We start from the raw sequence: 21,420 nt of genomic DNA, 5'->3' as shown, positions 1-21,420 counted from the left end.
AGATCCCACATGCCGCGGAGCGGCTGGGCCCGTGAGCCATGGCCGCTGAGCCTGAGCGTCCGGAGCCTGTGCTCCGCAACGGGAGGGGTCGCGGCGGTAGGAGACCCGCGTACCGAAAAAAAAAAAAAAAAGAACAGAGTATTTTGGTAATTGGACATCTAATGTTATCTAGAAAACAGGGGCACTAGAGTTGGTTGTAACTGGTGAAGGGAGAGCAGTCACTCAGATCCATCAGAAGAGGGGGTCAGTCAGTCACTTTTGTGTTTGGAGAATGGCCTTGTTCTGTCTCTCCTTCCAAACGTTTCTGAGGGTGAGGGGCTTGCCTGAACATCGCTTCCATGCAGATTGGGAAACCAAGGGCCTGGCTGCCAGCAGGGCCGGCTTGCACATTTTCGGTTCAAAACCCCGTGCTCTTCTTGAGAGCCCAAAGAGACTGTGTCATCATTTCCTGCCTCAGCAGTCCCTGTTCTCCTCACAACAGTGACTACGTGCTTTCAGAGATGGGTCAACCATACAAATTCTAAATAAAATTACCAGCTCACCGCATCCTTTTTTCACTGTGTAATTGAATGTCTGCACGTTATCTGAAGATGCATCCGTCAAGGAGTTCCTGTTTCCAGAAATGCCCATTCTGCTGTGGGTAACAGAAATCTGAACAGCTTTGCCCTAAACCGGGGTGTTCCTTTCCTTATGTATTGAGAACCCAAAGGAGGGCAGCCCGGATAATTTCAGCAGTTCCATTATGCTATCAGAGACGCGAATCTTTGCATCCATCCTCTCAGCCATCCGGGTGTCGTGGTTGATGTCTGGGGATGACGTACAGGATGGCAGCTTCACCTTTAGCACGATGACTGCATTCTGAGAGAGAAGAAATGTAAGAACAGAAGACAAAAACTCATGCTACCTGGCTCTGCCTCTTTAAAGAGCTTTCTGGGAAGCCTCCATCTATCAACTTCAGCTTCTGTCTCATCTGCCTGCGCGATGTCACGTGGTTATCCCAACGCAAGGAACACCGGGGGATGTTTTCCTAGCCTGGCTTACAGAACCATGTGCCAACATTGAGTTCCCTCAGGGAGGTAGAAGTGGAGAATGGATATCCGGAGGGCCGCCAACGTCTGAGACATGCACCCCTTAGGTCCCTGCAAATCTTCCTTTACTGAGAAAGAAGTTTCCTAGGTGTGTTAGTTATATACTGGAGGTGGAACAAATTACTCCAAAACTTCACAGCTAAATACAGCAAGCACTTATGATCGTACACAATTTCTGACAGTCAGGATTCTGGGAGCGGCTTAGCCGGGTGCTCCTGGCTCAGGGTTTCTCATGAGGCTGCAGGACTTGAAGGCTTAAATGGGCTTAAAGGATCCACTTCCAGGATGTCTCACTCACATAGCCCTTGGATGGAGGTCTCAGTTCCTCACCCCCTGGGCCTTTCCCAGGGCTGCTTGGGTGTCCTCACCAAGTGGTGGCTGGCTTCTCCCACAGCCAGTGATCTAAGAAGGAGACAAGGAGGATGTCATGATGCCTTTTAGGACCTGGTCACACACCATCTCTTCCATCATATTTTATTCGTTAGAAGTGAGTCACTAAGTCCAACCCACACTCAAGGAAAGAGCGATTAGTGTCTGCCTTTTGGAGGGAGGAATGGATGTATTTGTGAAGACATTTAAAAACCACTTCCTCCTGGGTGGATGCCCCTGAGCTTTTCTGACCCCTCTGACCTCACGCCCTCCTTTATATCTCTTCCCTCCTTGGCTCACTCTCCCTCTTTCTTTTCCCTCTTCCTTTTTCTTCTCTGTCATGAGTTCTCCTGGGTTTCCTACCCTCTGGCATATGATTTCCTACGTATCTGGTAGCAGAACAGCCTCCTTCCCCCAAAAGCCAAACTCACCTCAAAGCCCTTCTAAGATTCTGGTGGCTGAAAGTCAGCAAGGAACAAGGCACGAGGATGGGGTGGGCTGATACCAGTGTCGATTCTGAGGGTCTGATCAGGGTTCCGAGAACCAAAAAGATCATGGAACCTCCACCCTCCTCCTATGCATAAATCAAAAAACAAAACAACACTGTGCTGCAAAAGACAGATAATGAAGTTCAACAAAACTTCTGGCTTTTCTCAAAACTATTTTGCTAGGGTTTTTCTTGAAATATGAAATATCAGATTCTTCCCCTGCATTTGTCATTGTTGTTTTGTCTCCCAGCTTTGCAGGAGCTCAAAATACCTGCTTAGCCTCGCCAGTAATTCAGCCCTGGTGGATGAGTCACACCTAAAATGATAACAGCTATGAAGTGAGCTCCAGGCTGCTCTGACTCACAGATGCTTGAGGAATGTATGAGGAATCCCTATAGTCCTTTCAAACTGGTGCCTATCCCACCCACTGTACCGGCGGCTATCTCTGGGGTCCTGGCAGCTAGGAGCTGCTGCAGCCCAGGTTGCTAGTTATCTCCCGATATCCGTCTTTCCCGTCTTCTGTAAATAACAGAAGTTCCCATTTTTCACTGGGCTCATGTCTGTCTGGAATAAAGACCATCTTTCCCAGCCTCCTTTGCCACTAGGTATGATCATATCTGTAGGTCTGGCTAATGGAATGTAAGCAAAAGTGTTATACGTGATTTCTGGGAAATGTCCTTAAAGGGAGAGAACATGCCCTTCTTTGTCCAGTTCTCCGTCCTTCTATCTGAAATGGGAACAAAATGGCTGGAGCTCAGCACCCATTTTGGGCCGTGAGGTTAAAGTCACACACTGAGGATGGCAGAGTAATAAAGTAGAAGGAGGGACTTCCCTGGTGGCACAGTGGTTAAGAATCCACCTGCCAATGCAGGAGACACAGGTTCTATCCCTGGTCCGGGAAGATCCCGCATGCTGCAGAGCAACTAAGCCCGAGCGCCACAACTACAGAGCCTGCGCTCTACAGTTCGCGAGCCACAACTACTGAGCCTGCATGCCACAACTACTGAGCCTGCGCTCTAGAGCCCGTGCTCCGCAACAAGAGAAGCCACCGCAATGAGAAGCCCGCGCACCGCAATGAACAGTAGCCCCCGCTCGCCGCAACGGTGGCACAGTGGTTAAGAATCCACCTGCCAATGCAGGAGACACAGGTTCTATCCCTGGTCCGGGAAGATCCCGCATGCTGCAGAGCAACTAAGCCCGAGCGCCACAACTACAGAGCCTGCGCTCTACAGTTCGCGAGCCACAACTACTGAGCCTGCATGCCACAACTACTGAGCCTGCGCTCTAGAGCCCGTGCTCCGCAACAAGAGAAGCCACCGCAATGAGAAGCCCGCGCACCGCAATGAACAGTAGCCCCCGCTCGCCGCAACTAGAGAAAAGCCCGCGCGCAGCAATGAAGACCCAACGCAGCCAAAAATAAATAAATTAATTAATTAAAAAAATAATAAAGTAGAAGGAGCCTGCATTCCTCATGACCTTGGGCCTTCTGTAGCAGCTCTGGACTGCTTACCCATGAATTTCATTAACATGAAAGGGAAATGAACTTCTATATTTTTCTAACCAGTGTTAATGGGTTTCTGACACTGGCAGCTGACCTTAATCCTAGTGTTACATTTCTTTTATGAACCTGCCCACTGTGCACAGGGACTCCTCTCCTCTCTGATGGCCTGTCTAGTTTCTGACCCTTGCTCTGTCCCTGTCCTCTTGGGGGCTGGTCTTCCTGATCATTCTCTGTTCCCTAAGAATCTGCTTTGAGACCTAGTCTGTGACCTGTTAAGTGTACTCTCTCACTCCACTCCAGACTTCTCCTCCCTCACTGCCCTTCTGGTTACCTCTTAGAAAGGCTGGCCTAGGGCCCCGCAGAGGAAGGAAAGTGGCTGCACAAAGCGGAAATAACGCAGGGGTGCCGACTCATGGGGGCACGCTCACTGGAAAGTCATATGTCTGTCCAAATGGAGGATCCTTCCTTGCCCTCCTTGACCTTCCCCAAAGCTTCAATTCACTTTGTGCCAAATTAGAGCCATTTGGGTTTAAAATATAACTTAAAAAACTACAGCCAGTGTGGAGGAGTTATGGGACTATTTTCCGTTTGCAGTTTACTGTGAATTAATTTAGTCCAGTTTCTTTCCTTATTCATTCTTTCATTAAACATTCACTAAGAGCCTCTTCTATACCCTGAGAGAGAGAGACAGACAGTTAGATAGATATAGATAATTTATTATCTGACAGATCTGGAGGTCAGAAGTCCCACATGGGTGTCACTGGACTAAAATCAAGGTGTCAGCAGGGCTGGGTTCCTTTGAGAGAATCCATTTCCACACCCTCGCCAGCCCCTAGAGGCTGCCCATATTCCTTGGCTCCTGTCCCTTTCTGCCATCTTTGAAGCCATCAACAGCCAGTTGAGTTCTTCTCATTGCATCTCTCTGACCTTTCTTTTCATCACTCATCTCTCCCTGAGCACAGCAGGGACAGTTTCCCAGCCTGTTCTCAGACTCAGGCGTAGATTGGGCCCCACCCAGATAATCAAGAAAAACAGCCTCATCTCAAGGTCTGCAACTTTAACCACATCTGCAAAGTCCTTTTTGCCATATAAGGTTACATATTCACAGGTTCCCAGAATTGGGGCAAAGGTATCTTTGGGGGTCCCCAAATCCTTAAATCTGCAAGCCCCAAAGCCACTGCCCAGAGCAAATTTTCTTAAAATCCCTTTTCCTCTCCCATCCACTTCTTCCCAAGCTCCAACTGCTTTTGCATCTCTTTCCTCCATATTCCCCAGAAAAAGCCCCAGGCCCAGCCCCTGAGCTGCTTCCTTTATCCTGGCACCCCCTCCGTCCTGGGATTGGGGAGACAAAAAGTCACAAAAGGAAACCTCTCTAGTGGGCAGGAGAGTCCCCTCACACTGGTTTCTGCTTGTTGCTGTGGGCTGTAACCACCACTTATAACTCGGTTTCTTTGGGAAACCATGTTAGGGGCTCCGGTGAGGTCCACAGCTGCCATCGCGCGGGCTGGGTAACAGGCGGAGGCGTCTATCTCTTGGAGACCTCTGCTCCTCGTCCCCAGTGCCCCACTGACGACCAGGGACACACGGCTCCCCAGCTTCTTTCCCCTCCTAGATCCCGTCCCTCGCAGCGCCATCGGCTGCGACGACCTTGACCCGCAGCGAGGGCACCTGGAGTTCTCCAGGTCCGGGCCGAGCCCGGACGAACCCTGGAACGACATTTCCTGCTTCCACGCCCTCCTCCTCCTGCCTCCGACTCTTCTCCCTTCCAGCTCTGGCCCCTCGCGGGTCACAGACGCCCTCCAGCCTCCGCCCCTCGCTGCGACCGCCCCTGGCAGCAGTCTCCATGGCGCACACCGCACGCTGAAAGCCACCCGACAAGGGACGCAGGGACCAGGCGCCCGAGTGAGTGCGGGCCGCAGGCCAGTGGCCGGGAGCGTGCAGGATGAGCGCGAGGTTGCTCGGCACCCCGAACTGGGGGGCCCCTGGTTAGATGTTCCAGACCGGCTGGGACCTGGGCTCCGTGGAGGTTGTGCTTCTCCCCCGCCCCAGCAACACCGGCCCTCCCCACCCGGACATCCCCAGGGTAGGAATTTCCGGCCTCGGTGGGTAGTGAGGATTCTTTCCGGAACCTGTTTAAATAGTTGCGTGCATCTGGGGTCTTGAAGAAGGCACCGAAAGCAGGCGCTCCTTGCCCTCCTTCTCCTTGTCCCCTGAGAGCCAGCCGCTGTTGGAGCTGGGCTGGCAGGGGACTCAGAACGGGGATCTTTTCCCCCTCTTCCTCGGGACAGGGGGCAGGGCCCTCGGCCCGAACTCTCACGCCCTCGGCCCCCATCCTCACCGTCCCACTTCCAGGAGTGTCACAGCCAGACAAGATGAGAAAACCTATCATAGGGTGGGGTATCTACTCCTTAGGCCCCCAATAAATATTCATTAACTTATCAGCCAATCAGTGCTGGCCTTGAATACCTAGGTAGCTGCTAACCTGGGCCACACATTTACACATTTATGGAAATGACAGAAATAAATGCTCATGATAAAATATTAAGTGAAAAACTCAAGCTTTAAGAGGGTCTTAATAGAATGTATGCGTGTATACTTTGTGCTTCTGTAAATACCCAGAAAAAGCTGATGAGAAATACTTGATATTGTGAACAGTAATATTGTATAGCACCTGTCTTAGTCAGCTTGGGCTGTCATAATAAAATACCAAAGACGACAGAAATCTTGTTTTTCACAGTTCTGGAGGCTGGGAAATCCAAGCTCAAGATACCAGTAAGGTAGGTTTTATTTTGAAGCCTTTTCTCTTGGTTTGCAGGTGATGGCCAATTCAACAGTTTAGGGGTGGGGGGTGGGGGGGTAATCCCTCTGGTATCTCTTTGTATAAGGGCACTAATCCTATCATTAGGGCCTCATCCTCATGACCTCATTTAACCCTAATTACCTCCCAAGGGCCCCATACCGTCACACTGGAGATTAGGGCTTCAACATAATGAATTTTGGGGGGTACAAATATTCAATCCATAAAGGTATCTAATAGGTGGTACCTTAGAGTGGTTACCGATTTGGGCTGTGGAGCCAGACTGTCTGAATTTGAATCCCAACCCCAGCACTTACCAGTGTCTGCCCTTAGACAAATCACTTAACCTCACTATGCCTCAGGTTCCCTCCTGAGCATTTACTATGTGCCAGGATCTGTTCTTAGCATTTGTCATGTACTAACTTATTATTCCTCATAACAATTCTCTGTCACCATCATTTCCATGTTACTGATTAAAAGAACTTTACATTTGTTATCTCATTTAATCCTCACAAATGTCAAAAAGGTAATATTCCCACTATTTTTACAGATGAAGAAAATGAGGTTCGGGGAAGTGAAGTTGATTACCCACAATCACCCCACTAATAACTGACAGACACATGATTCAAACCAGTTCTGCTTGACCCAAAGCCTGGGACGCCCACTTCTCACCCACACAGTCTCTCATGATGCCACGCAGTGTTTGCCAATTGCCTGATGATAAGCATCGCCCAAGATGCTTTCCAGAAATGGTCTTGGGAGTCAGTAAGCTCAGTTCTGTTTCCAGCCAGAGCAAACCCCTTCTTTCCCTTTCCAGGTCTCATTTTTGTTCCATGTAAAACAAGAAGTTAGACCAGGCCCAAGATGGCAGATAGGTTTGGGTAGCTGCCAAGTCTGGTTGTTCTGCAGCAGCTGCTGGAGCATAGCTGTGAGCAGAATTCTGGGGCTACACCTGGGTGGTAGCCATGGGTCGAGGGACTGGTAGGGTGAATAAGCATCTTGGTTTGCCCAGCATTTTCCTGGTTTTAGCACTCAAAGTTCTGGGACAGTTGGTCATCCTAGTGATGGCTTAGATGGATTAGACAACCTATAAACTCCCAACCAGGGCTATTAATAATGTGATTTCCCTTACCCCAGTACCTGTGTCTCCACATTCTTCAGCGTTCACTCTCCCTTTCCAGAATATTTTTCACTCGTGATGGGCTAATCTGTTATGCAGCAATAGGATACTAATGCAAGTGTGACCTAATTTGAAAATGTGAACTACCCCCAGTAGCTCACATGGCATCTAACAGATGTTGCTAGCTTTCTCTTGAAAATTTAAAATATCCCAAGGTGCCCTGTAAGTTTGCAGTGCCTCCGTGCACCTCAGTACACAGTTTGGGAACTGTGACTCTGAGACATGAAGCATTTCTAGAGACAAAGAGGGATATTAAATAATGTCAAAATGGTATATCCCCTAGGAAAATTTATCAGTTCTAAATTTGTAGGTACCTAGTAACATAGCTTCAAAATATATAAGACAAAAATTTATGCTGCAAATAATAAATGCTGGAGAGGGTGTGGAGAAAAGGGAACCCTCCTACACTGTTGGTGGGAATATAAATTGGTGCGGCCACTATGGAGAACAGTATGGAGGTTCCTTAAAAAACTAAAAATAGGATTACCATATGATCCAGCAATCCCACTGACAAAACCAGTACTGATTCTTGCGGCCAGCAGAATAATAATAACATCAATAATAATAAAAAAAAGTGCTTCCGCTATGTGCCAGGCATTGTGCAGTGCTTTATAAACCTATCTCATTTAACCCTTATGACAACCACAATCCATTTTACAGATGGGGAAATGGAGGCTTGAAGAAGAGTGTTTATAACTTATCTGAGGCCTCCCAGTGAGTCAAGTGGTGGAGACAAAACTAAAATCCAGGTCTGCTCCCCTCCAAAGCCCACATTCTTAACCACTGTAATTACTGCCTGGCAAGAATTATGTCTATGAAGAGGATTATGACACTTTTAAATCAATGTGTCCTTGAAAATATTTAGTATCCACTATTAATGTTAATTGTGTTCCTTAATAATTGAGTTCCATGAGTACTGCCCACATTTTAAACAATCTAAAAGAAAGAACCTGGTCCCACGGGTATAGACCTTGCAAATTGACATTTTCTGCTCTCTTTTGATTCCCCACTCCCATTTTAAGATTAGTGAAGCACTGGGACCTCCCTGGTGGCGCAGTGGTTAAGACTCTATGCTCCCAATGCAGGGGGCCCGGGTTCGATCCCTAGTCAGGGAACTAGATCCCACATGCATGCCGCAGCTGAGTTCGCATGCCACAACTAAGGAGTCCAAGTACCGCAACTAAGGAGCTGGTGAGCCGCAACTAAGGAGCCCACCTCCTGCAACTAAGAAGCTCACCTGCTGCAACTAAGACCCAACACAACCAAATTAAATAAATAAATAAATAAATAAATAAAAGTAGGAAACTTTCTAATGTACACATGTATATCTGCAAAAAAAAAAATCTGCCCTCAAAAGACTCTTTAAAAAAGAAAAAAAGATTAGTGAAGCACTTTATGATTTTCAGAGAAGGGTATGCATCAATATTTGCTAATTTTTAGTGGGGAAAGTGTGATCTGCTCCTTAAAAAGACATCTGTGTGTTGGGTTTCAGGGCAAGTTACTGTTTTCAGAATCCAAGTGGAATCTAACACTATGAAACAATGCCAAGAGAAAAGGAAGGAAAACGAAAAACTAAAGGAGCACCCCTACCCATTGTTCCAACTCTTCAAAAGTTTCTGAAAACATATGAGAAGCATTGTGCACAGACTCAGACGTCCGTGTGTCCAGCCATCCAAAGGGACTTGAAAACCAGCACCAACCATGAACGGATTCTCAGAAAGGTGAGTGTGTCCTCTCCTTTCCTTATTCTTCCCTGAAACGAAATGATGAGGGTTTCCTCCCAAGGAACATGGGTCCTTAATCCCCTCAAGCCCAGAATTGGTGGTGTCACCCCCTCTGCGTTCCTGCTGCGTGCTGTCCAAAGCCTGACTATGGCACCAAGGTCTGCTCAGCACTTCTCCTACCATCCCCCTCCTCTCTCCCAATCTGCCCATCCCCGTCCTTCCAGCAGGTCTGCCTTTTCTCACACCATTTCACCTCTAGAACGGACAACCCACCCCTCCTCCCATTCTACGTCTGGAGAACCCAGCTCAAAAACTCCACTTCTGTCATCATTGCAGGACCTCCCTCCCCAGCACTCCTGACCCCTCCAAAAGAATGTCTCCTTGCCTTGACAGCTGGCGTGTGCATGCCATCAGGCCAGACTTGCACACACTCACGCCTCCGTTCTCACTTGGAGTGAGATCAGCAAACACATCATTTGGATTTCAGAAAAAAAATCTGATGTCTTATCTTTGCTGAGATTAAATCTAGGGATTGGGTGTAAGGGGAAATGAAGAGAGGCCAGCAGTGAAGCTAAGTGGTCAACTCTTGGGACGGAGCACCTGACAGACCAGAAGGGGGAGACTGGCACCCAAAGACAGACTGTCCAGCTTTACAACTTTTCTATCACCAGCCCAGAAAGACAGTCTGTGTTTTAATAATCACATACCTACCGATTTCCTAAAATGCTGTGTTAAACAAGACAACAAATTAAACAAAATAATTAGATAGAGACAGGTGCTTTTAAAAATCATTGCTTTGGACTTTCCCTGGTGGCACAGTGGTTAAGAATCCGCCTGCCAATGCAGGGGACATGGGTTCGAGCCCTGGTCCGGGAAGGTCCCACATGCTGCGGAGCAACTAAGCCCCTGCGCCACAACTACTGAGCCTGCTCTCTAGAGCCCGCGAGCCACAACTACTGAGCCCACGTGCCACAACTACTGAAGCCTGCCCGCCTAGAGCCCGTGCTCTGCAACAAGAGGAGCCACCGCAATGAGAAGCCCATGCACCACGATGAAGAGTAGCCCCCGCTCGCCACAACTAGGGAAAGCCCACCCTCAGCAACGAAGACCCAACGAAGCCAAAAATAAATAAATAAAATAAAATAAATCATTGCTTTAAGGTGGCTTTGACGCAAATCCATCACACCCATCTTTTTCCTGAATGTGTTTGGGGGTGGAAGGGTGATTACATTGCACCCCTCACAAAGAGACCTTCCTGGAGTTCCTCTCTACAATCTCTCTCTTTCGCCTGAACTCCCACTTCGCAGGGCAGCTGCCCTCCTCCCTCTCTCCTCTGGTCCCTTCGGTCTCTCCCTCTCCACCTCTTCTACTCTCCTGTTCCCCACCTGCCCTCCTAGGTCTTTCTAATTCCTTCTTTTGCAGTTGCTTCTCTGGGCTTCCCCTGCACACACACACATCTCCCAGCTCATCCCAATGGAGGAGCTTCCCAGAGTCATCCTTTTTGTGGTAAAATAATTACTAATTCATTTTATTCCTATGTAGTTTTTATAATTAGGCTGCACTACTTAATCATAAGGGTTCGTCATAAATCTCGTTCAAATTTATAACCTCGTCAGCAATGTTTTCCAAACATTTTTAATTACAATCACCATCAGAAATATAATTAACATCATGTCCCAGTATATAAGTACTGGAGTGAATCAGTATGACCATAAGAGCTGTTTATGTTGGGTGGGTTGCTTTGGTTGGGTCTCCATTTTGATTTTGAATATCACTAAAATAAAGGTCTCATGAGACAATTGTTCCTTACAGCATAGTATACACTCAGATCATCTCCCTTCTTTTCTATTTCATTAAAGAAAGAAAAAAAAAAAGGTGGTTACAATCCACTAAATTGATTTCCCGACCCAAAGAGGGACAGTAACATACTGGAAAAATCTCTGCCCTGTGGGACTTTTCATGGAGCTTTGCATATGGCAGGACCACCCTAAGTTTGTGTTGAATTATCACCCCAATGCACAATTGATCCACAGTTAATAACTATTTTAAATATTCTAATGTTTAAATGTTTTAAATGGTGTTGTCTAATGACAATATTCTTTCTCCACGTATTTTATGACCTCTCTCTATGGTGCCCACCTGTAGTTTTTTTCTCACATTCCAGTTTATACTTGTAAGACCTGATGACTCCCTGCCAAGCATCCTACCAATTTCCTTGGAACCTTTGCTCATGACAGTCCAGGATGAGTGTTACATGCTGGGGAGAGAGATCTGCATCTGGGGCTTTCAGCTGACCAACCCAGAGATTGCCAGACTCTTGAGTCATGCGTTTTAAAAATAGCTCTGCAGTTAACCTTAAAATTGAATATAAGCATATTACATCATGTGTTCCAGCTATAGTTTATTTGGTTGTTTTGGAAAAAAACAAGTGTTTTTAATGAAATATTTCAAACATATAAAAGTGTAAAAAATAATAGAACTGACATCTATGTACTCACCGTCATGTAATATACTTTTTAGGGAATGAAAATTGCAGATATTTACAAATACAATAGCTAAAGTGTCATCTTACTTCCTTTCCCTCATCTACTTCCCAGAGGTACCACTAGCCTAGAGTTGATGTGTATCAACCCTGTGCATGTTTTTATACTTTTTTGACATATGCATGTATGTTTTTACTTACATACATGGAATTGTACGTTGTGTATGATTTTGTGGCTTACTCTTTTACTTATATTATGTTGTCAAGATTTCTCCATGCTCATTACTTTTGACTGCTACCATATCAGACATAATCTTCATTCCTGAATGACAGTTTTGCTGGATATACACTTATAGATTAAATACTATTATTTTTTAAATTGAACTTCCATTATTGTGACTGAGAAGTCATGTACAGGACTTTACTTCTGGAAAGAGCAAATCAGATAATTCAGATCAACCCTTTGCTGAGGGCAACAAGAAGCAAAAATACACAATCTGGGATATAAAGCAGCTTGATTCCTACTTCACATCATACCCCAGAATCAATTCCAGATGGATTATAAATGTAAGGCAAAACAATAAAGTTTCTAGAAGGTAATATAGGACAATACCATCATGACTCTGGGGTTGAGAAAAACTTCTCAAACAGGACCCAAAAAGCACTAATTTTTCTAGTCTTTTGCCTTTTTGAAAATCCATTATTTTATTTCTCTGAATGTGTTCAACTTTTATTTTATAATCTGTGTCTAATAGTTTCAATAATCTGAATTATTTTAGAGTCTGATATTGCTGACTCTTGCTTCTTCTGGCTCTTACTTATGGTGACATTTCTTTGTATGTTTTTGTCATTTCTTTTTGACTGTAAATTCATATTTCATGAAAAAAAAATAGTTGTAGCAATTCCTTGAGCTCTGATTTGCAGATAGCTTTCTCCAGAGAGGATTTGTAGTTGTTTCTGCCACATACTCAGAGCTACATGAAGTTAAATTCTTGATCTGAGGTTTCTTTGAGCCATCCAAGTGATGTTAATTCAGGGTGCAAACCTGTGCTAAGGCTAGTTTGTGAGTTCTCAGGGGATGTGTTTTTTTCCATATACTCAGTATCAGTTTGAGATGGGCCATTTTCCCTGGGATGCTTTGAGGAAGGGAGAGTTGGGTTTATTTCTAGTTCATCCTTACTCTAAGGACTTAGCACTATAATCCACTTTATGTTTTGGGCCACACCTCTATGTAGGATTTCCTGTTGGACTCTTAACCTTGGGCCTAATCTCCTATCCCCTGGACTGCATGATCCATTAAAATCAAAGCTCAAATCTGCTGTTTTAATGATGCTCTCAGAAGGAAAACTGGCCTCAGTGCCCTCTAGGGTCCTACTTTCTCTCATTCATTGACCTTTGTGTATTCCTCACTAACCTGCCAGTCAATCAACACATTTTTAAAAGACAGTTTTAAAACTCTTAGAAGAACGCATGTGGAAAAGCTTCATGATATTGGATTTGGCAATGATTTCTTGGATATGACACTAAAAGCACAGGCAACAAAAGAAAAACTAGATGCATTGGACTACATCAAAATGAAAAACTTCTCTGCTTCAAAAGACACAACCAACCGAGTGAAAAGGGAGAAAATAATTGCAAATCATATATTTGATAAGGGCTAATATCCAGAATATATGAGTTCTTTAACTCATATGACTCAACAACAAAAAAAATAAGCAACCTGATTTAAAATGGTCAAAGGACTTGAATAGACATTCTCCAGAGAAGATATACAAATGACCAATAAGCTCATGAAAAGCTGTTCAACATCATTAATCATTAGAGAAATGCAAATCAAAACCACAATGAGATACCATCTCATGTCAACTAGGAGGGCTACTATCAAAAAAAGCAGAAAATAATGTGCTGATAAAGACGTAGAGAAATTGGAACCCTTGTGCACTATTGGTGGAAATGTAAATGGTGCAGCCACTATGGAAAACAGTATGGCGGTTCCTCAGAAAATTAAAAAGAGAACTACCCTATCATCACTATGTATCATCTGGGTACATACCCAAAAGAATTCAAAGAAGGGTCTCAAAGAGATATTTGTACATTCATGTTCATAGCAGCATTATGCACAAAAGCCAAAGATGGAAGCAACCCAAATATCTATTGACAGACCAATGGGTAAACAAAGTATGGTATATACTAGAATATTATTCAGCCTTAAACAGAAAGGACATTCTGACACGTGCTACAACGTGGATGAACCTTGAAGAAGTCATGCTAAGTGAAATAAGTCAGAAACAAAAGGGTATTGTATCATTTCACTTATATGAGGTACCTAGAGTAGCCAAATTCATAGAGACAGGAAGTAGAATGGCAAGAATGGCAGTTACCAGGGGCTGCAGGGAGGGGAGAATGGGAGCTTTTGTTTAATGGGTACAGAGTTTCAGTCTTGCAAGATGAAAAAAGTTCTGGAGGTGGATGGTGGTGAGGCTTGCACAATAATGTGAATATACTTAATGCCACTGAACTTTACCCTTAGACATGATTAAGATGGTAAATTTTACATGTATTTGACCACAACTTAAAAATAAAATTTTTAAAAGATATTTTAAATATATAACCAGAATTTTTGGTTGTTTTTATTCAGATGGTTAGTCAGGGTATCCAGTCCATTCAAGCTGGAAACAGAAAGCTGTCCTTGAATGTTCACAGTGATCCTTAGCAGTTCCTTAAAATGTAGCCTTCTTGGTAATCTGGAGGCTGCTGAGGAATTCTATCTGAGATGGCCGTGGTCTTGCCCACAGCAGTGAGGGTGCCCCAGGGAGCAGTGCTGGTGCCCCAGCGGGGGGACACTGCAAACCACTGGCTGAGATCTTCAGGATTTGGTCCAGAGTTTGTTTTGCACATACCAATGTTAGCATCAGCAGTGATGTGTCCCATGGCCTCCTCCGTCAGAAACACAGCTTCAGAAATCCGATCCAGCACTCAAACTAGACTTTCTCTCATTAAAGAGGCCTCAGGCACCAGCTCCGTAGTTAAAGTTGCAAGGGCTTGTTTATGCTCAACTGAGGTATAATTTGGAATCCGATCTCTGAGCAACATATCATTCCCTCACAAAACCCTAAATCCTCCAAACCCCACCAAAGTCACTTTCAGGCTTAAATTCTGAACTGAGGGAATTCTCAGGTTGTGGTGATTCTAATTGCTAAAAGATGGCCTTCGTGATTTGATACTCTCTCCTATCAGTTAGGTAGCGATTTAATTGTCATTGGGATCCTTTGTTATCGCAAGAAATGACCTTGCCTTAGGCTTGTGCTTATATTGTGCTACAATATATCTTCTCTCATCATAAAGCTTGATGTTTCCCATACAATTCTTCAATGAGTCTTCATTTTAAAGGGAAATTATTTTGTGTTCATGCCACTTTCTCCTTGGGTAATTAGAAAGTTATCTTAGAAGCCAAAATGTTGAGGTAATTAACATGAGTGACTTTGAAGTAACTTATAAAAACACAGAGCATATTTATCTTCATCGTGTCAGCACTTTTTACCTTGCGTTCTCAGGCTTTGCTTCTGGAATCGAAGGGGCGCAACCCCTGCCTGTTTACCACCCTCAAACTCATCGACTGCAAGATGGATCCGTGGTCTTTGGGGAGACTTGGGAGGGCTCTGCAGTTCAGCAGTTGCATTTTCTTGTCCTCGATTACTGCAAGTAAGGTGGAACGCGGAGTTCCTTCAAGGCCCTTCCTTCTGTCAGCGGGGTGGGGGGAGGCAAAGGCAGGGGAGGGAAGTGTCCTGGTTCCTTGTGCTTCATTAAGTCATCGCCGAAAGGGGACACTGTGAAGCCTCCTTAGAGTTCATGTCCCTGAGTAAATGTTAGAGTTCTCAAAAAGAGTCTCTAGCCATTCATTTGTTCCTTCAACAAATATTTGTTGAAGGCCAGTTTGTCCAAGTGCTTGTTGCTAAGGAACATACAAATATATTTAAGGCAATGCCACTGTCCAAGGGAGTCCTCGGTATAGGAGAGGGAGGAGACGTGCTCTTGGTTATGTATAGTGCAAGGAAGAAAGTCTGAATATCACAAAATATGTCCATATACATTTTAGTGGTAGTTTGGATAAGGGAAACCACGATTCCCTAGGGGATGGGTCAGTATTCACCAGGAGACGAGGTGGGGAGGAAGGGTAGTGATAATAACAATAATAACAATAACAGCTAATGGTTATTGAGTGCTTACTGTGTGCCAAGCACAGTGCATGGATTGTCTCATTTCTTCTCCCAACAATAAATAGATGTTTACCATTACACAGAGATGTATGATACATAATGATAGATATGTACCATTTCTAACCCTTGAGTATAGGTGAGGGAAGACTCAGGGGGATTAATTGGTTTGTTCAAGGCCATTCAGCTCTTAGGGATGGAGCCTAGATGTGAATTCAGGTGTCTGAATCAGAGCCCACCTCTGATCCATGCTACTAGATTGCTGGGGTCTCTAATTCACCATCCATAAATAATTTCAAACTGCTTGTGTGATCTGGGGTAGGTCACGCGACTTCTCTGATCTATAATGAGATGATCTCTTCCACTTCCTAAGTCTATGATTCTGTGATTCTTCCCATGGAGTCAGGTGATGCCTTGTACTCAAAAGGCCAGTGGGCTGTGAAGTGGAAGAGATGAGTCATGCCTGAGAAGTGGTATCACAATGACACAAAGGCCCCATCAGAGGACTAGGATCTTATTAGGGCCCCGGTGGTGACAGTGGACAAGTCCATCAGCAAGAGCTGGGGAGACCCAGTATTCTGTGGAGGTTCTCCAGCTTTCTGAATTGCTGGGAGGAGCCGTAGCCAGGGTCTCCTAACACAGGGCAGCAGGAGGTCAGGGTCCTTGGGATACCATGCAGTGATGCAGGATTGGCCACGGGGTCTCCCCAGCTCCCCCGCTGGGCCAGGCAGACCCAGCCCCACTGCTAAGAGACCCCTCTAGACTCCAGTTCCTGTGCTGGACCCAAAGATCTGCACTGGGGAGAAGAAAGAAGGAATTTCCATCTTCAGGAAACAGCTTACTTTAATCGTCAGTGGAAATCGTGCTGCTGCTAAGACGCCTAGATTTGTCGGGGTTGAGTAGGTGGGGTCAGTACCGAGACCTCAGCACTGGTCAGACCGCAGGTTACCGGCCTCTGGGGACTGGAGCTCCTTCCTCACTGTCTTCCCTGATGGGCTGTGAAGTCCAGCAGGCAGGATACCCCTCCTTCTTATACACAGCTGCATCCCCACAGCAGCCATGGTAGCTGGCCCTCAATAATTACTCACTGAATGAATTAATAAATTTTCAAAGTTATTGCTGTTAATACTACTCACGTCATTTTGAAGTTCAAGCCTTGACATTCCAAATTCCCTGAAGATGTCCCATTACCTCATTGGTCCTCAATTTATTGACCTAATACCTACCTACCCCTTAGAGGCTGTTGCCGGCATGAATGAGTTGATGGGTGTTCACTTTGCAAACTCCAGTGATTGTGCAATACAAGGCAAGGAGCACCTCAGGGCCAAGGAGAGCCAGGAGGTTGAACTTTCTTGAACCTGCCCTGAACATGGCTTAAAAGACTTCTCCTTACAGAGTCCTAGTACCACTGGGTCTTCCCCGACTCCTTGGTCCCTGCCAGCTGGGCCACCTCTCCTGTCTTCAGGATTCACAGCTTGCTCTCTGTCTGCTCCCCGAATGGGTACTTCAAACAGTCCTCCGCTCGCTTTGCCCAGGAGACAGACTCTGGTTCCCCCTCCTCCACACACAGGCTGCCCCCCCAATCATCCCGGCGCACCCCACCCCCCCAGCCCTGGAATCCCAAACTGAGGACCAGCAAAAGTGCCTCTAACTGCCCTGGGGAGTGCCTTAAAATTAATAATCTATTGGTGACATAGTTTTAAAAGTTACTTATTTGCTCCTATCATTTTTTTTTTTTTTTTTTTTAGATTTGGAAATGAAGAAATTGAGAGTATTTTCTCAGGCCTGGAGAACAACCAAAGGCTTCAAGGCCTTAGTCTGCGCTACCGTGGTCTAGGGCCACAGAGCGGGTCAAGGCTGGGCTCCGTCATACGCCAGAGTGCCATTTGGTGAGAGGGTCCCCTGCTCCCCCTCCTACAACTTGGCACTGTTCTGTCTTGACTTATATAACTAGTTACTTACGGAGCCTACTAGCCCATGAGTTCCTTTGATTTTTTTGTAATGATGTTTTTAATCATCTTCTTCTCCTCCAGTTATTTTGTTTTCCTTTTCTTAATCATAGTAGAAAGATCCTTTAGTTACATTTGAGAATCAAGGATGTCATGCTAAATGCATATTTGGGCCAGTTGATGTGGCTACTAGGTCTATTTTTTATGACGTGGTCTATTATTATTTATTATGATGATTTATTATTTTGTAACTAGGTCTATTATTTTATGAGGTGAAGACCCCAATCCAAGTTTGAGAAAGTGGAAAGAACAGCAAATGAACAGTGTATTTCGCCCCTTCCCCAGTGAGCTGCACCTTGATGTCAATCACTTGCACTGTTCTGGAGCTCTGGGTCTCCTCTGACCCCTAGCAGAGTATGCAGAGATGCAGGGGAAAGACCAGCCAGCCACTTCCTCACCAGACCCCAGGAATCCCCCTCAGGTGCTCCAAGGTAAGCAGTGGGGAACTTGGTGCTAAACTCTGTTGGGGCCATCTGAAAGAAGGAACATTTGCTTTGCGATTAAAAGTGACCTCCCCGGTGATCAGTGGAGATTCCTCTTCCTGAGAATGTGTGGGAGCAGAATAAAAGACCCCCAAAGATGTCTTTGTCCTAATCTTCAGAACCTGCGACTATGTTACCTCACACGGCAAAAGGATTGTTATAAGAGGGAGGCCGGAGGGTCAGAGTCAGAGAGAAGGAGATGGGACAGTGGAAGGAGACGTTGGAGTGAAGTGGGGAAGGGGCCATAAGCCAAGGAATGTAGGCAGCCTCTAGGAGCTGGAAAGGTCAAGGAAACAAATTCTTCCCCAGAGCCTCCAAAAGGAACGCAGGTTCACTGATGCCTTCACTTTTGCCTATAAGACCCATTTCAGACTCTGACCCCCAGAACTGTAAGGTAATACACTTGTATTGTTTTAAGCTGCTAAGTTTGTGGTCATTTGTTACTACAGCAATAGGAAACTAGTACAGCATGTTAATCAGCACTCTTTCAGTTAAAAGTGAAAGCAACTCAAACAGAACTAAAGATAAATAGGGATTTATTGGCTCACATAACTGAGACGTCCACAGGTGGAGCTGTCTCAGAGATGGCTGAATTCAGGAGCTCAAAACATGTCCTCAGGAAACCCTGAGTTTGCTGCTCGTGACTCTACTTCCCTTCCCAGGGTTGGCCCTCTCTCCCAGGGCAGACAGGCTTCCTCCAAGCAGGAACAGCAGTTGACATGTCCGCCAGCAATCCCAGGGCTGTATCACCATTACTTGTAATCACCCAGAAAGTGTGAACCTCTTTCTTCTGGTGACTGTGGGTCAAATCCCACTGGAAGGCTCTAATTGGCTCTCCTTGGGTCACATATCTACCTCTTGGACCAATGCCTACAGTCCAGGTCATGGTAAACCATGATTGGCCAGGACTGATCACACACCCCATGAGGGTGGGGTGAAACACTGTGATGGGCAGCACTACCAGAATCACAGGATTTCCAGCGGGGAAGTGGCAGTCCCCCTCAAAGAAGTAGACAGATGAGGAGGACAGATAGAGGACAGACGAGAACAACAGCTGCTTACTTCCCCATAAAAGGGTTATCGTTTATTTTAATAGATCCCAAGTACACATATTCGTGACACATTTTAAAGCTGACTACTTTTAATCATTGGAAACAGTAAATTGTAGCAAGTTAGTAGCATAGACTTAGAGTCAGACCTGGGTTCAAATCCTACTCCAGCTGTGCGTGACTCTGGGCAAATTGTCAAATTGATCTAACTTCAGTTTCTTCAGCTACAAAATAAACATAATGATAACTACCCCCCTGGTGTTTAGTGCAGATTAAATGATATAATGTAAAGCAGTTAGCACATGCCTTACACACAATAAGTCCTTGAGGGATGTTAATTATCATCATCACTATCATCGTTATCATTACAGCAAAAACAACCCTTTCCTAGCTTGAAGCATATCGGTGAACACGACCACTCTACTTGCTGGACAAAAGTGGAGATAAACAGCTGAAGTCTAGCGTACAGCATGGTGACTATGGTTAACAAGGCTCTACTGCATATTTGAAAGTTGTTAAGAGAGTAGATCTTAAAAGTTCTCATCATGGGGGAAAAAAATATTTGTGACCATGTATGGTGATGGATGTTAACTACACTTATTGTGGTGATCGTTTCACAATATATACAAATATCGAATCATTACGTTGTACACCTGAAACAAATGTTATATATGTCAATTAGATCTCAGTGAAAATTACTGAAATACAATTATTCTCTGACCCTTTTGCTGTGTCCTCACATGGCCTTTCCTAGGTGTGCGCACCCAGATAGAAAGAGTGAGCTCTCTGGTGTCTAATAAGAACACTATCCTAGCTGATCAGGGCCCCACCCTTATGATCTCATTTAATCTTAAGTACCTCCCGTAGAGGCCCCATCTCCAAATACAGCCATCCGGGGGGTTCAACCCAGTTTGTTTCAAGGCAGAGTTGTAAAGGTCAGGGACCAGGGAGCTCCAGGGGTCTGGCAGGATGTGCTACAGCATGGGCTGCTGGGGGTCGGTGCTGGATTTCTTGGCTCAAGAAGCACATTTGAGGGCTTCCCTGGTGGCGCAGTGGTTGCGCGTCCGCCTGCTGATGCAGGGGAACCGGGTTCGCGCCCCGGTCTGGGAGGATCCCACATGCCGCGGAGCGGCTGGGCCCGTGAGCCACGGCCGCTGAGCCTGCGCGTCCGGAGCCTGTGCTCCGCAACGGGAGAGGCAAAAAAAAAAAAAAAAAAAAAAAAAAAAAGCAGCACATTTGAGGGTGGCAAAGTCCAGCTAGCGGGGCTTTGGTCCCACACCCCCTGGGGCCAGGTGAGGGCTGGCAAGATACCGTAATCATTTTTATTGCCTCATATGCCTCTTCTTTTCATTTATGGCTAATCCTGCTGTGCCCTTATAAAAGAGACCCCAGAGAGTTCCCTTGCCCCTTTCACCATGTGGGGTTATAGCAAGAAGACAGCCATCTATGAACCAGGAAGCGGGCTCTCACCAGACACTGAATCTGCTGGTACCTGGATTTTGGACTTCCCAGCCTCCAGAACTGCGAGGAATAAATGTTTGTTGTTTATAAGCCACCCAGTCTATTGTGTCTTGTTTTAGCAGCCCAAACACACTAAGAAAAAGAGCACACACAAACTTCCCAGTGGCTATGTTTGAGGGGGTGTGGATGGTTTTTTAACATGCCCAGATTCTCACCTTCCATAATGACCCAGTACCTGTGGTTAATATCGTTGGTCACAATCATCATTCTCCTTGGCAAACAAAGGTACGCTTGTCTCCCATCCAGTATCTGATCAGAATATCTCCTCTAGGGAGCAAAAATAAAGAGACAATTCAAAATATGAATATAAGCGTTAAGAAAATGAATGGCTCTAATAACTCAGTGACAAATCAATTTTTACACATCGTGTGGCTTTCAATTTTTGCTTTTAAGAAAATTGAAGGAGGACTTAAGTTATCAACAGACAGATCATTAAAAAAGATTTTTTTGATCAACCACTATATTAATTTTTTAGCCTGTAACTCAGGAGTTCAAAGAATTGAATAATACTGCTGT

At 45.4% G+C, this 21,420-nt stretch overlaps 1 long non-coding RNA gene across 2 annotated transcripts; it reads right to left on the bottom strand.

Annotated features, from left to right (window-relative positions):
• Positions 1-64: 64 nt before the first annotated feature.
• On the bottom strand, positions 65-21,150 carry LOC102981846 (uncharacterized). 2 transcript variants are annotated; one of them, XR_002893035.3, is made up of 4 exons: positions 21,060-21,150; positions 1,889-2,031; positions 1,387-1,490; positions 65-858 (listed from the first exon to the last, which is right to left on the bottom strand). It is a non-coding gene; the product is annotated as an uncharacterized lncRNA (long non-coding RNA). The 2 variants fall into 2 exon arrangements; XR_008617874.1 differs by having other exon boundaries at positions 21,080-21,150.
• Positions 21,151-21,420: the final 270 nt, after the last annotated feature.

Source organism: Physeter macrocephalus, chromosome 1, assembly GCF_002837175.3.
Source record: "Physeter macrocephalus isolate SW-GA chromosome 1, ASM283717v5, whole genome shotgun sequence".
Taxonomy (NCBI): domain Eukaryota; kingdom Metazoa; phylum Chordata; class Mammalia; order Artiodactyla; family Physeteridae; genus Physeter; species Physeter macrocephalus.
This window is presented reverse-complemented; position numbering and strand designations above follow the sequence as displayed.